At 35.7% G+C, this 13,669-nt stretch overlaps 7 non-coding genes across 7 annotated transcripts; 6 read left to right on the top strand and 1 right to left on the bottom strand.

Moving 5' to 3' along the window:
- Positions 1–360: 360 nt before the first annotated feature.
- TRNAY-GUA (transfer RNA tyrosine (anticodon GUA)) lies at positions 361–456 on the bottom strand. Its single transcript has 2 exons — positions 420–456; positions 361–396 (listed from the first exon to the last, which is right to left on the bottom strand). It is a non-coding gene; the product is annotated as a tRNA-Tyr (tRNA).
- A 1,289-nt stretch (positions 457–1,745) lies between these two features.
- Positions 1,746–1,837, top strand: TRNAY-GUA (transfer RNA tyrosine (anticodon GUA)). Its single transcript is given in 2 exon segments — positions 1,746–1,782; positions 1,802–1,837. It is a non-coding gene; the product is annotated as a tRNA-Tyr (tRNA).
- Positions 1,838–5,197: 3,360 nt separating this feature from the next.
- TRNAY-GUA (transfer RNA tyrosine (anticodon GUA)) lies at positions 5,198–5,294 on the top strand. The gene is made up of 2 exons: positions 5,198–5,234; positions 5,259–5,294. It is a non-coding gene; the product is annotated as a tRNA-Tyr (tRNA).
- Positions 5,295–7,288: 1,994 nt separating this feature from the next.
- On the top strand, positions 7,289–7,385 carry TRNAY-GUA (transfer RNA tyrosine (anticodon GUA)). Its single transcript has 2 exons — positions 7,289–7,325; positions 7,350–7,385. It is a non-coding gene; the product is annotated as a tRNA-Tyr (tRNA).
- A 1,125-nt stretch (positions 7,386–8,510) lies between these two features.
- Positions 8,511–8,607, top strand: TRNAY-GUA (transfer RNA tyrosine (anticodon GUA)). Its single transcript has 2 exons — positions 8,511–8,547; positions 8,572–8,607. It is a non-coding gene; the product is annotated as a tRNA-Tyr (tRNA).
- Positions 8,608–9,546: 939 nt separating this feature from the next.
- Positions 9,547–9,643, top strand: TRNAY-GUA (transfer RNA tyrosine (anticodon GUA)). The gene is made up of 2 exons: positions 9,547–9,583; positions 9,608–9,643. It is a non-coding gene; the product is annotated as a tRNA-Tyr (tRNA).
- A 1,779-nt stretch (positions 9,644–11,422) lies between these two features.
- On the top strand, positions 11,423–11,515 carry TRNAY-GUA (transfer RNA tyrosine (anticodon GUA)). The gene is made up of 2 exons: positions 11,423–11,459; positions 11,480–11,515. It is a non-coding gene; the product is annotated as a tRNA-Tyr (tRNA).
- The last annotated feature ends 2,154 nt before the right edge of the window (positions 11,516–13,669 follow it).

The following is a 13,669-nucleotide window of genomic DNA, read 5'->3' as shown; positions in this document are numbered from 1 at the left end:
TACCATACCTCGTCACTTATTTTTCACGTGGCAATGTGTGATGAATGAATCATACAAAAGTTATTATAATTACACACACACACACATATATATATACTATATATACATATATATATAAAATTTATATATATACATATATATATACGTCTGTTTTATTCGCTCGCACAGATTCGCCAGAAGAAAATTCTTTCGAAAAGGATTTGAGCCAGTGACCTATTTACCTAAAGAAATACCACCTTAAGTAACTTTCATGTGAAATGATTCTGTAACATAAAGCGCAATCACTTTCACTTGCTGACCTGGTGATGGTACGGATATCTTTGTGATCCGATATTTCTCCGATTATTTACAAAACAGATGTCCTTCGAACCGGATTTGAACCAGTGACCTATGGATGTCTGTCTGTCTGTTATTTCCAACTACAGTCCACCGCTCTACCAACTGAGCTATCGAAGGATCTGAAAGCTGAGGTGTTGCTGCTTAAGATAATCTTCGCGTTCTCAGCTCCAAGCAATAAGTTTCCAACCCCGTAGCGGGTTAGGGCCGTCAGTGTACCTCATGCGGTGCACTGTAGGCATTACTTAAGGTTCTTTGCAGCGTGCCTTCGGTCCCTAGCTGCAACCCCTTTCGTGCCTTTTACTGTACCTCCTTTTGTATTCTCTTTCTTCCATCTTACTTTTCACCCTCTCCTAGCAATTGATTCATAGCGCAATTGCGAGGTTTTCCTCCTGTTACACCTTCCAACCCTTCTTACTGTCAATTTCCGTTTCAGCTCTGAATGACCTCATAGGTCCCAGTTCCTGGTCTTTGGCCTAAATTCTGTATTCAGTTCAGTAAGTTTCCAAGGCGAAGCATTTACGGTCAGAATTGTTTTTTCTTTAGTTCAATAGCCGAAGAGCACAGAAGTCTTTCCGTTTTTTGATAAGTTAAATTTCTTATGAAAATTAATATAGAGGATGACTAAAATGTTTTGGGTTATTGATAAATATTTCGCCATGATATTTTGGGAAGGATTTTTTAGTTAAATCCTTTTACTCTTGCTAGGAACAAAGGTGCATTCTCAATGTTAGTTAGAAGAGGGTTCATTAGTAGCTTTTGGATTATAAGAGCAAATTTCTTTACGAAATATTATGTCCTGAATATAGATAATTGCGACAAATTACTTTGCCGTCATTAACATGGAACTGGTGTGATAATGAGCTTAATTTTGATTTATGGTCGTGCACATTCTTGATGCTTATTATCAATATTTTGGGCAAAAGTGTATTCTCTATTCAACAAATGTATTACAGATGAAGAAAATGATTTCGTTACCCCATAAGGTCATCGACAGAGAAAACGGGAAGAGAAGTTTGTTACATACCTGCGGTTGCAAATCTCTCTCTCTCTCTCTCTCTCTCTCTCTCTCTCTCGTGTTCTTGTGGTGTTGAATATTTTACAGACAAAAAGTTAATTTAAATGACCTTGAACCGTCGGGAGATATGTGTATCACTTCTTGCGCGATTCATTTCAATCTTTATTATTTCCAGTCATAAAAAAGTGGCTGTTAAAAGAATTGCTAACGGTGTCTGCCACAAAAATGCTTTACACTTGAGTCATATTTTAGTTTTGCCTAGAAAGAAAAAAAGAAACATTATGATTAAAACATTATTCCTTTGGAGACCAGTTGCTTTGGTGTTGAGATCTCGTAGCTGTTTATATTAAAGCAATTGATTATAATAAAGTAACATAGCTTCATTTGCTAACCTTCGATAGCTCAGTTGGTAGAGCGGTGGACTGTAGTTGGAAATAACAAACAGACATCCATAGGTCACTGGTTCAAATCCGGTTCGAAGGAAAACTTTAATTTAATTAATAAGAAATATTTAGGAAGCTTATGCTAAAAATTTTTGTGGGATCATCAGCTCGATTGACAACCTGATTGAGAAAAAGTTCCGGCCATTTTATGCTGGAAATTGTGTACAATTTACGACTACCAAAAAAAGGGCAATTTCACTTTCTCAGTAGAGAGACATTTAATTTCTCTGTCATTCTTAGTGTGGACTAGTTTTTAATAAAAGCATAGTGTAATAGAAAAGAAATTGAAGAATAAGTTTCTTCTTCTTGTATCTAAATAAACAATTTTATTATTGTATTGGTGTGGAAACCTGTTTATCTAGATGGACAGTATCGGTTCTGTATTGTTTGGCATTATTAACTCATATGGCAGAGTTGTGGACCAAAGGGAAGAAATTATCACCAAACATTCATAGGTCACTGGTTCGAATTAAATGAGTTTTACACTTACAAAGGGTCTCGAAATAAAAGATATACGTATGTTGATATAGGTCTCTCATATAACATCTTTTAGTAAGGGCTTTTGAGGTGGTGTTAATTGAATGTTTATCAACCGCCTGCAATTAAGTTGAATGGCAAGATCTCGCTCCTATACGGGTCTTGAGCAAGGTAAATTCCATAGCCTTTTCTTCATTGTAGAACAGTTCTGTGACAACTCTCACTAAGTCTAGTATGTTTAAAAGCACCATCTATTTATACTGTTGGAAAGATTATATGTGTTCATGGTATACTGTAAGTACTTGAGATATAGGGGGTATACTCACAGAGTATTATATATTTACTTGATAATTTAAAGAATATATACCACAGAATATCATTTTACTTGAGAATTTAAAACGGTATATATTCACTGAGTAGAGTGCATGTTTAGCCTCAATAAAATTAAGACTATATTATCTGAGTATATAATATAAAAAGGTTGAGGAAAGGGAAATCTTTACTACTATTTTTTTTTTAAATAAGACCAAAGTCAGCAGACATCTCATAAGCATCAGCAAAACGAACCCTGATAAGCAATACGTATGTAAATGTGGAATATACCAGATATGAACCCGAAACAGATATCTTTGACAGTTCCTCTTTCCTGACGTTCGCTGCTGATGTTGTTGTTCTTGTTTTACATTTCCTTTTGTTTCTGTTGGCTTTCGACAGAGTTAACTTTCAGTGGCAAAGTTACCGTCCGAATGGATGTTCCGCTCAGGGCTTATTTACCCTCGTGTTTTGACTACCGAACAAGGGCCTTTTACGTCCCCTTTTTTGTTTAAAAGCAATGTACTTTTAGCGAAATAGCAAAAGAGAAACAAAGAAGAATAGAGAGAGAGAGAGAGAGAGAGAGAGAGAGGAGAGAGAGAGAGAATATATTGTACATTATGGCAGTGTACTTCTGAGTCACATTTTCTCTCTCTCTCTCTCTCTCTCTCTCTCTCTCTCTCTCTCTCTCTCTCTCTCTCTCCAACTGTGACCCATAACAATTTGCTAACAAACAAGGACCTCATCCACTGTTAGAATCAACGAAGGAACTATTGGGTTTTTACGATAAGGCTCTTTATCTCTCCGTCCGTTTCGGGAATTGACTGTATTTTCTTTGCAGGGAAGAGAGAGAGAGAGAGAGAGAGAGAGAGAGAGAGAGAGAGAGAGAGAGAGAGAGAGAGAAATAAGGTTGAAAACCAGTCTTGATTCCGAGTTACAAATAGGACTCTGTACTCTAGAGAGAGAGAGAGAGAGAGAGAGAGAGAAGAGAGAGAGAGAGAGAGAGAAATAAGTTTGAAAACCAGTCTTGATTCCGAATTACAAATAGGACTCTGTACTCTAGAGAGAGAGAGAGAGAAATAAGTTTGAAAACCAGTCTTGATTCCGAATTACAAATAGGACTCTGTACTCTTGAGAGAGAGAGAGAGAGAGAAATAAGTTTGAAAACCAATCTTGATTCCGAATTACAAATAGGACTCTGTACTCTAGAGAGAGAGAGAGAGAGAGAGAGAGAGAGAGAGAGAGAGAAATAAGTTTGAAAACCAATCTTGATTCCGAATTACAAATAGGACTCTGTATCCTAGAGAGAGAGAGAGAGAGAGAGAAATAAGTTTGAAAACCAATCTTGATTCCGAATTACAAATAGGACTCTGTACTCTAGAGAGAGAGAGAGAAATAAGTTTGAAAACCAATCTTGATTCCGAATTACAAATAGGACTCCGTACTCTAGAGAGAGAGAGAGAGAGAGAGAGAGAGAGGACAATAAAATAAGGATGATAAACAATCTTTGCGCCGATTAACAAATAGGACACTACGAGAGAGAGAGAGAGAGAGAGAGAGAGTAAAAACATGAACACCTAGTCTTGATGCTAAACTACAAATAGGCCTCTTTCCGAATATTACTGTATTTGCAAGAGAATATCCGAAGGAATATGCATCTCCTTATCAAGCCGTTCTCAGCAAACCAAATGTAAGACCTAACGTCTGAATGAAGCGGCCATTAGAAGTGACAAGTGAATGCAAATGATAATTTCTCCCCGTTTCCACAGTAATTTGCCGAGTCTAGCCAGGACAAAGATAAGAGAGATGACCTAGTCTATATGATAATCCGGCGTTAAGTAACCGAAGCAGAGAGAGAGAGAGAGAGAGAGAGAGAGAGAGAGAGAGAGAGAGAGAGAGAGAGAGAGAGAATTCTATCTCTTTTTAGGTCGCCGTCCGAAGACCAGAACTAATTCAGTCTGAAAATTGGGCCTTTTGTAGAACGACCTGAATTTAGGGTCACGTTCTTTGCTATTAGGAAGTGGAAAAAAAATAGGAACCACACTCTTTGCTATTAGGGGGGGAGGGTAAGCTGGAGAAGGATGTGGAGGGTTATAGAGAGAGAGAGAGAGAGAGAGAGAGGGGAGGAGGAGGGGGCGGGAAAGAGAGAGAGCTTTGAATCTCAGCACGGTAATATGAGCGAATGAAAGGAAGACAGAACGTATTATAATTTATATATGTATGGTATATATACATATATAAATTATATAATGAATAAAAACAATAATAATGATAATAATAATTAAGGTTTAGAGGGACGCAGTTTTCCTTGCGAATTATTACTCTTAAACATCTGCCATATGAATACTTGTTTATTTTGAATAACGATAGCAACAACAAAAACTACAATAATAATAATAATAATAATAATAATAATAATAATAATAATAATAATAATAATAATAATTTATTTATTATTATTATTATTATTATTATTATTATTATTATTATTATTATTATGTGAAGGGAATCATTTCTGCGTGAGGCAATGTACCTCTCGAGAGACCTGTTGCTTAATGCTGAGCTTTCGAAGATGTTTTCTTGATAAGCAACGTTGCTGATTAATTGGAAACCTTCGATAGCTCAGTTGGTAGAGCGGTGGACTGTAGTTGGAACTTTGAAACACAGCAGACATCCATAGGTCACTGGTTCGAATCCGGTTCGAAGGATAAGGTTTTCTTGTTCGAATCTGATTCGAAAGACAAACTAATTGTCTAATTCGAATGGTAAAGATTAGATTCGAGCAATCGTGTTTACTTGTTAGAGTATGCGGGGACGAATAACATTTCATAGTTCTAATGCTGTTAGAAGTATAACATTTTCTTTTTTGGAACAGATTCAAAAGTGATTTGATCTTCCATATGTCGTTGTTTCGAATAGTTAAAATATGTTGTTCGAATTCATTTCAAAGAATTCTCTTCTATTTCAAATCCTGTTTAAAAGATCGGCTTTCATCGTTTGATTTCGCTTCGAAAGATTCAGTTTGAACAGCTATAAGAATTTGCTCCTAAGAATGAATATTCATTTCGAATCCAGCTCAAAAGATAGGCTTTTGAACTTAAATCCAGTTCGAGAAATAATAATTTGTGGTATGAATCCGATTCAGAAAATAGACTTGAACATCCACTGGAAACTGTTTAAAACAATGCACTTTTATTGTTCGAACTCAGTTTGAGAATAAAATGTTGTGGTTCTATTCCTGTTCGGAAAATACTGATTTGAATGTTGTAGTTGTTGGCGATTTGAAGAGAAACTGAAGCTTTAAGGACACAAATTAAGATTAGTGAATAAATCGAATGACATATCAGTATGATTATCTCTCTCTCTCTCTCTCTCTCTCTCTCTCTCTCTCTCTCTCTCTCTCTCTCTCTCTCTCTCTTCGGAGAGCCGGCACGACCATCAAGGCTAAATAATTACAGCACAGTTGTGGGAATAGCCTACAAAATAGCCAGCGTGGCTTTTTTGAATTCTGACATACTTACCGACAGGAAAGAGTAAGCACTCTCAAGTAATATCTCTGGAAATAGAGAAGAGAGTAAACTAATTAGGCCTTCTTGTGCATAACGCCAGGGTGCAATCAAAGAAACTAAATTTTCCAATTGATCAGTTACATAATTCCTAAGAGAAAAGATGCATAAATTTTCAATTTAAAGTATTAAGGATATTTTGAATCTAAAGGTATACAGGTTCTATTAGTGTATTAGGTTTCATTTAACGATCAGATGTTATGAGAACTAATAGTTATTTAACGTGATTAACTTGCGAAGAAATCCTCCTCAAGGTAGAATGTTTATGGCGTAACAGTAGTGAAAAAAAAGCTGCCATGACAAATAGAAATAAATAGTAGAATAAAATACGTATATATGTGTTTCTGTGGGTGTGTGTGTGTGTGCATGTGCGTATGTATGCATATGTGTTTATTGTTAATTTCAAGACGGACTCAAGTTACGGTGTCCGAAAGTGGATTCTCAAAATTCGCTCTGATCTTTCAATCTCGATTTATTTCTCACTTTCAGAATGGATATGATTGTCATTTTGACGTGATAACTAACTTTATAAACTTCGTTCACGTCGTGCGTAGTTTTCAAAACGATTAGGCGAATAACAGTGTTGCAAAAATCATAGTCTTTTTTGACAGACTGTCTTTAAGGAAAGGAAGCCGTGGCTTCCGAAACAAAGAAAATGATTTGTTGATATTTTTTTCTTAATTATTGTGTCTTGCAGAGACTTTTGTATATTTTAGGCATTTGCATAAAAATAATAATAAGCATCACATTTCGTTATTTTAGTCATTTGAATTTTCAAATATCTCTCTAATTATTATTATTATTATTATTATTATTATTATTATTATTATTATTATTATTATTATTATTCACGTGAGGAATTGTTCATTTTAAATATAACTAAAAATAATAATTTAAAAATATTAAGCGGGATCTAATGTTACTATGAATTAAAATTCCTTTAAACTTGTTTTATATGAAAACTTGCTTATTTAAAAGAAAAAAAAACTTGAACCCCACTAACAGTAATAACATTGATGTAAGTTAAGAAGGAAGACATTTCTGCGCGAGGCTGCATCTCTCGAGAAACCTGTTGCTCAACCGCTGAGCTTTTGAATAAGTCTATTTTAAGAAGCAACATTGCTCACTCTCGCAGGCCTTCGATAGCTCAGTTGGTAGAGCGGTGGACTGTAGTTGGAACTCTGAAACGCAGCAGACATCCATAGGTCACTGGTTCGAATCCGGTTCGAAGGATAAGGTTTTCTAGTTCGAATCCGATTCGGAAGATTTAAATGATGTGGTTCGAGTTTGGCTTGAATGATATGGATTTGAATTGCAGCATCCACATGTACATGTCAGATCTTACGTTACAAGAATAACCCTTGATATTTCGAATTTAGTTCAAGGAAGAACAATAGTTTGTTTTGAATTCTGATTCGAAATTCAGTACTTGAACTTCCATTGGTCTGGTTCGAAATCACTTCAAAAGATTCGTTTTTGAATGTCTATAGAGTTCATACTTTGAAGGATATTCTTTTCTTTGCTTGAATACTTGCGAAGCAATCTTCCACGGACACGGCGTAGAATGCCTGTTATGTGAAATTAGTAATACCAAAACTAAGACGCATCCAACAAATAAATCTGCAGAAATAAATTGTAGAGCATAAGAGGGCTCTCGGACAGGAAACAGTATCTAATCTGACAGATTACTGTGAGTTTTAAGGGCCCATGAAAACCTACTAGGAAAAAACATATTTCTGCTGATATATATTTGGGCAAAGGTAACTGATGAATGTGGTTTGGACTGAATCATATAGTGTTTTTGTGTAAGTGCCTTTATATGAATTACCAATATAATTGTACACACACACACACACACACACACATATATATATATATATATATATATATATATATATATATATATATATATATATATATATATATATATACATATACATATATATATATATATATATATATATATATATATATATATATATTATATATGTATATATATATATATATATATATATATATATATATATATATATATAATTATTGTGTGTGTATACTGATTGATTGATTGTAAATCTGTCTTCACGTGCCTTTGTTTGCATGTTTTGCTATTTTTAATGCTTAAATTTTAACACATTATTATTATTATTATTATTATTATTATTATTATTATTATTATTATTATTATTATTATTGAGCTTGATGCCAAAGGTAATGGTCTCTTAGACTTGTTACATATGAATGTTTGACAATTTTGAATAATAATAATAATAATGACTCTGGATATCTCATGCAACCTGTTGCTAAATGCTGAGCTTTCGAAGACGTTAATCTTAAGCAACATTGCTTGCAATGCAAGAGCCTTCGATAGCTCAGTTGGTAGAGCGGTGGACTGTAGTTGGAACTTTCATAAGAAACAGACATCCATAGGTCACTGGTTCGAATCCGGTTCGAAGGATACGGTTTTCTAGTTCGAATCCCATTCGAAAGATTAAAAGATTAAATGATAGTCTAGTTCGAATGATAATGATTAAAGTTCGACCATCCGTGTTTAATTGCTAGTCCGCTCGGAAGAATAACTTTTCATAGGTCGAAGTTTTTTTTTTTGGTTTGAATCAGATTCAAATGGTAGTGATTTGATCTTCTGTTGTTCGCTGTTTCGAATGGTAAATGATTATTGTTCTAATCCAGTTCGAAGAATACTATTTCCTTTTCGAATCTTGTTGAAGAGTGATCTTTTAAGGTTCGTGATCTTTTAAGGTTCGAACTCTCTTCGAAATATCCGGTTTGAACATCTGTAGGGTTCGAAAGAAAGGCTTTTCCATCCTGAATCTGATTCGTAGAATAAGAGTCTGTTTCAAATCCGATTCAGAGGATAATGATGTGAACATCATGTGGTTACTGATTAAATATGAACTCATGTTGTTCAGATTTGGTTCTAAAATAACATTTCGTGGTTCGAATCCGATTCGTGAAAATTGTGTCTTGGAATTTGTTGATAATGGCGTTTTGAAGAGAAGCGATTAGAAGGCAAATTAATCCAGTGTGGCCAGTGACAAACTCTGATCGCATTAATAGTTCATTATGACTCTCTCTCTCTCTCTCTCTCTCTCTCTCTCTCTCTCTCTCTCTCTCTCTCTCTCTCTCTCTCTCTCGATTTTGACATTGTGTGTGATAATAATAATGGCAATATCCAGCCAGACATAATCTTAACATACAAATTGAAATTCTTTTAAATTTTATTGATATGATCACTTACAATAATAATAATGATAATAAATAGTGCATGAAGGGAAATGTTTCTACACGAGATTGGATCTCTCGGGAGACCTGATGCTTAATGCTGAGTTTTCGAAGATGTTATCTAAAGAAGCAACATTGCTTCGTCGTACGTAAGCCTTCGATAGCTCAGTTGGTAGAGCGGTGGACTGTAGTTGGAACTTTCAAACGAAGCAGACATCCATAGGTCACTGGTTCGAATCCGGTTCGAAGGATACGGTTTTCTGGTTCGAATCCGATGCGAAAAATAAAGTTCTCTAGCAGGGTAGTTCGAATTTGGTATAAGTAATAGAGATTAGAACTGCAGCTTCCATAATTACTTGTTGGCGTCTAGTTTGCAGAACAATCCATAATGTTTAAAATGCAGTTCGAGTATTAGTATTTTTGTAGTTTGAATCTGATTCGAAGGATTAATTTGAACTTCCATAGGTCACATGATACGAATGATATGCGTCTATTGTTCGAATCCGGTTTGAAGGGTGAGTTGTCATGGTTCGCATTCGCTTCGAAAGATTCGGTTTTGAACATCAGAATCGGAAGATAGTCATTTGAATTATCACTGGTTAAAGGTGCGCTCTTGTTGTTCGAATTGCGTTCGAAAGCCAGATTTTGAAGTTCGAATCCAGTTCGGATAATCCTGATTTAAATTTCCTAGGTAAAAGTGTTTTGAAGGAAAACTTAAGCTATTAGGAGGCAAGTTAAGACTACATGAATGAAGAAAACTTTGATGACATATATAGCATAATATGGTCTCTCTCTCTCTCTCTCTCTCTCTCTCTCTCTCTCTCTCTCTCTCTCTCTCTCTCTCTCTCTCTCTCTCTCTCTGCTAAGTTATCGCATAAGTATATTTGTAACCTGCCCTGCGAACATTCTCTCTTTCCCTAATATGTTATTAGGTAAGCAACATTTTTTGATAACTTGCTCTGTAAACAAATACTTTTTCTTACGCAGTAGACTCATATAGTTATTCCGTCTTCATTCAGTATTGAAGGTGAAAATTCCCTTGATACCACCTGAACAGTTCATTGATATCTGCACTTTCCCTGAATAGTCCCATAACCCCAAAATACTTAAAATTCTTGAAAGACTTTTGAACCTATTGACGGTTTTGATATTTCTTGCCTTTGTGTTTTCTTTACATCAAAGGGTATTGATAATAACGAGAGACAAAATAGGAAATGAAAGGGAAGTGATGAAAGATAGTTTCAATATTTTGCAAGAATTAAAACATGGGATGACTTTGATGTAGCCTCATCACTCGAAACTTATTCGAAATAAAAAGTATCAGAATGAGAGTCAATCATTTTTTTTTTTTTCTTAATTTCGACGGAGGAGTGTTTGTCAGTGATTTGCACTTTGAAAGTAATTACTTTCACTATTCCTCTTGTGTCTGATTCTCAAAGTTGCTTCAAACGTGTCTCCTTTGTTTGTATAGATTTTATCTGATCTTTATCTTAAACCGTCGCTGTCATGAAAGGTATAAAAAATGAAACAATTTTCTTGTAGTAGACACTTTAAAAGGACTCATATAAAAATTAGCGTTACAAATTTCATGACCATCGACGACGAAAATAACATTTCCCACTATGATATATAAAGAGCGAGGAAAGAAACATATAGAGATTATATCGTATCCCCATATTTACGATCACCAGTAAAGGAAGATTGCTAAAAAGAAACTTTTGTGTGTGTGAATTCCAATTAGGCATTAGACCTAAAGCCTTTTTTCAGGCCAAGCTAGAAGAAAACAAGAATAAGTACGTCAAAAACGGAAGGAGAGGGAACCTCTAATTGGTTTATAGAAGAGAGAGAGAGAGAGAGAGAGAGAGAGAGAGAGAGAGAGAGAGAGAGAGAGAGAGAGCTCGGCTGGGTTTCACACCTTTAATTATGAGGACTCGAGTTTCACACTCGCTGCACCGGAGACCTGTTGCTTGGCGCCAGAATCTCGCGCCTAAAGTTGCTCCAGCCCGGCGTTGCTGCAGCAATGTTTCATTCCTTCGATAGCTCAGTTGGTAGAGCGGTGGACTGTAGTTGGGAGATTTCGAACAGACATCCATAGGTCACTGGTTCGAATCCGGTTCGAAGGATAGATTTTTTTAAGTAGAAAAATGGAAAACAGCCAACAAATTAACAAATAACACTTCTCAGATACTTTTAAGGTGGCGATCATTTCTCCTTCTCTCTGCCTTTCACTTGACAAAATGAGACGGACGAGGACAGAAATGGCATGAGTGCGCTTCCTGAAAAACCCAGCTTCCCTTTGATGTCCTCATCTGGGACATATTTGTTGGTATTCGAATGTTGTTGGTTGCAGTGTCAATGGTCAAGCTGCTTCAGATATTCATCATAATCCTATAATTAGAATCAGGTGGGTCTCGACGAAGTAATCCTAACCTCATCGCAGTGACACCATACTCTTCCCCCTCCCCCGCCTCCCTCTCTCTCTCTCTCTCTCTCTCTCTCTCTCTCTCTCTCTCTCTCTCTCGTCTTGAAGTTTTCTGCTCTCTCACGCATTACAATTAGATCTCTCTTCTAGTTCACTACTTTCGCAACTTCTTCAAACAACCTATCTGTACGAGACATTATTGATTACCTTATCGTTGCATTCTCTTGAAAATAAGTAATCATTTTCTGCATATATTTATTTTTATATTCTCTCTCTCTTATATATATTGCATTTAGGTGCATTTCTGAAATGAATAAATCCGCCTTGAAAATGTCAAAATTGCTCTCTTTACGGATTTTTTAAAGTAATAGAATTAGAGTTTAATGGTCAGGTTCATAAAAATTGTAAGTCTGAAACAGTTTTTAGTGAAACTACGAGGAAAAAGTACGTTTTTTTTTTTTTTTTTGTCAAATGCACTGCAAGTGAGGGCTGATATTTAGACTCCTTAAAATATAATTAGCATTTAGTCATAATGATATAAAAAAAAACTGATTGCTGAAACTGTAATTGAAATAGGAAAATCATTCCATAATATGCATTATGTATCAATGGAAATTTTACTTTGTGGAATACGGATATTCTACAGAAAAGGACCATTGTGGAATACGGATATTCTACAGGAAATGGACTTTTGTGGAATACGGATATTCTACAGAAAAAGGACCTTTGTGGAATACGGATATTCTACAGAAAAAGAACCTTTGTGGAACACGGATATTCTACAGAAAAAGGACTTTTGTGGAATACGGGTATTCTACAGAAAAAGGACTTTTGTGGAATACGGATATTCTACAGAAAAAGAACCTTTGTGGAATACGGATATTCTACAGAAAAAGAACCTTTGTGGAATACGGATATTCTACAGAAAAAGGACTCTTCTTATAGGCAGGCCATTGTTCAGCCCGGGATCAGACACTCCAACTGTATAGTGGGTGAAGTTCCTTGATCCTCTCTTATATTACCGCCATTTTTTTACGGTATGGCCACGTTAGTATGGATATTGATGAAGGTGATACTTAAGAATAATCATTAAAAATAGGCCTGAAATATTTTCCATAAACTCTAAAAGGAGGATTCCACAAGTGATTGATAACCTTCCTTCCTTTAAGAGGCGGGTACATCTTTTGCTTTCCGGATAGGCCCAGTCCTTCTTCCTCCCTGTTCATTTTTCTTTTCCTTTTTCTTTTTCTTTGTTTTTTTGGACTTTGCTTTGATAAAAAAAATCAATTTACAACGTCTAATCGTATAGCGATAATCTTTCTCAGAGGCCAGAGAGGATCAGACACTCTCCAACTGAGAGAGGAGAAGTTCCTTGATCCAAAACATTTTGCTGGCAATATGGATAATTGTTTAATTCTGTTGCCACTTATCATTAAGACACAGACAGACAGACAGAAATTAGAGCTTCAAAGCATTTTAACTGAGAGTATCTTTTGCAAAAGTTTAATTCTATTTTTCACTTTTTCTATATTAAGATAAAAAAATCAATTTACAACGTCTAATCATAGAGAGAGAGAGAGAGAGAGAGAGAGAGAGAGGTAGAGATGCCCCTCTGGTCTCGCGTCCGCCCAACTTCTTTTACCACTACTCACCCCCCCAAAAATGTGAATTTCAGGTGGAATGGAATTAGGCTTAGAGATGCTGGCAAAGAGATGGAGTCATTTTACTCTCTCTCTCTCTCTCTCTCTCTCTCTCTCTCTCTCTCTCTGCGCCCCACTTAACTTGCATTATCATATAGACTGAGTCGTCTATCTAAATTCCAGCCTGGGTCCTTGCAGCTTATACGAAGGAAATA

This window comes from Macrobrachium rosenbergii, chromosome 41, assembly GCF_040412425.1.
Source record: "Macrobrachium rosenbergii isolate ZJJX-2024 chromosome 41, ASM4041242v1, whole genome shotgun sequence".
Lineage (NCBI taxonomy): Eukaryota > Metazoa > Arthropoda > Malacostraca > Decapoda > Palaemonidae > Macrobrachium > Macrobrachium rosenbergii.
The sequence above is the reverse complement of the archived record's forward strand: the minus strand, read 5'-3'. Positions and strand labels throughout refer to the sequence as shown.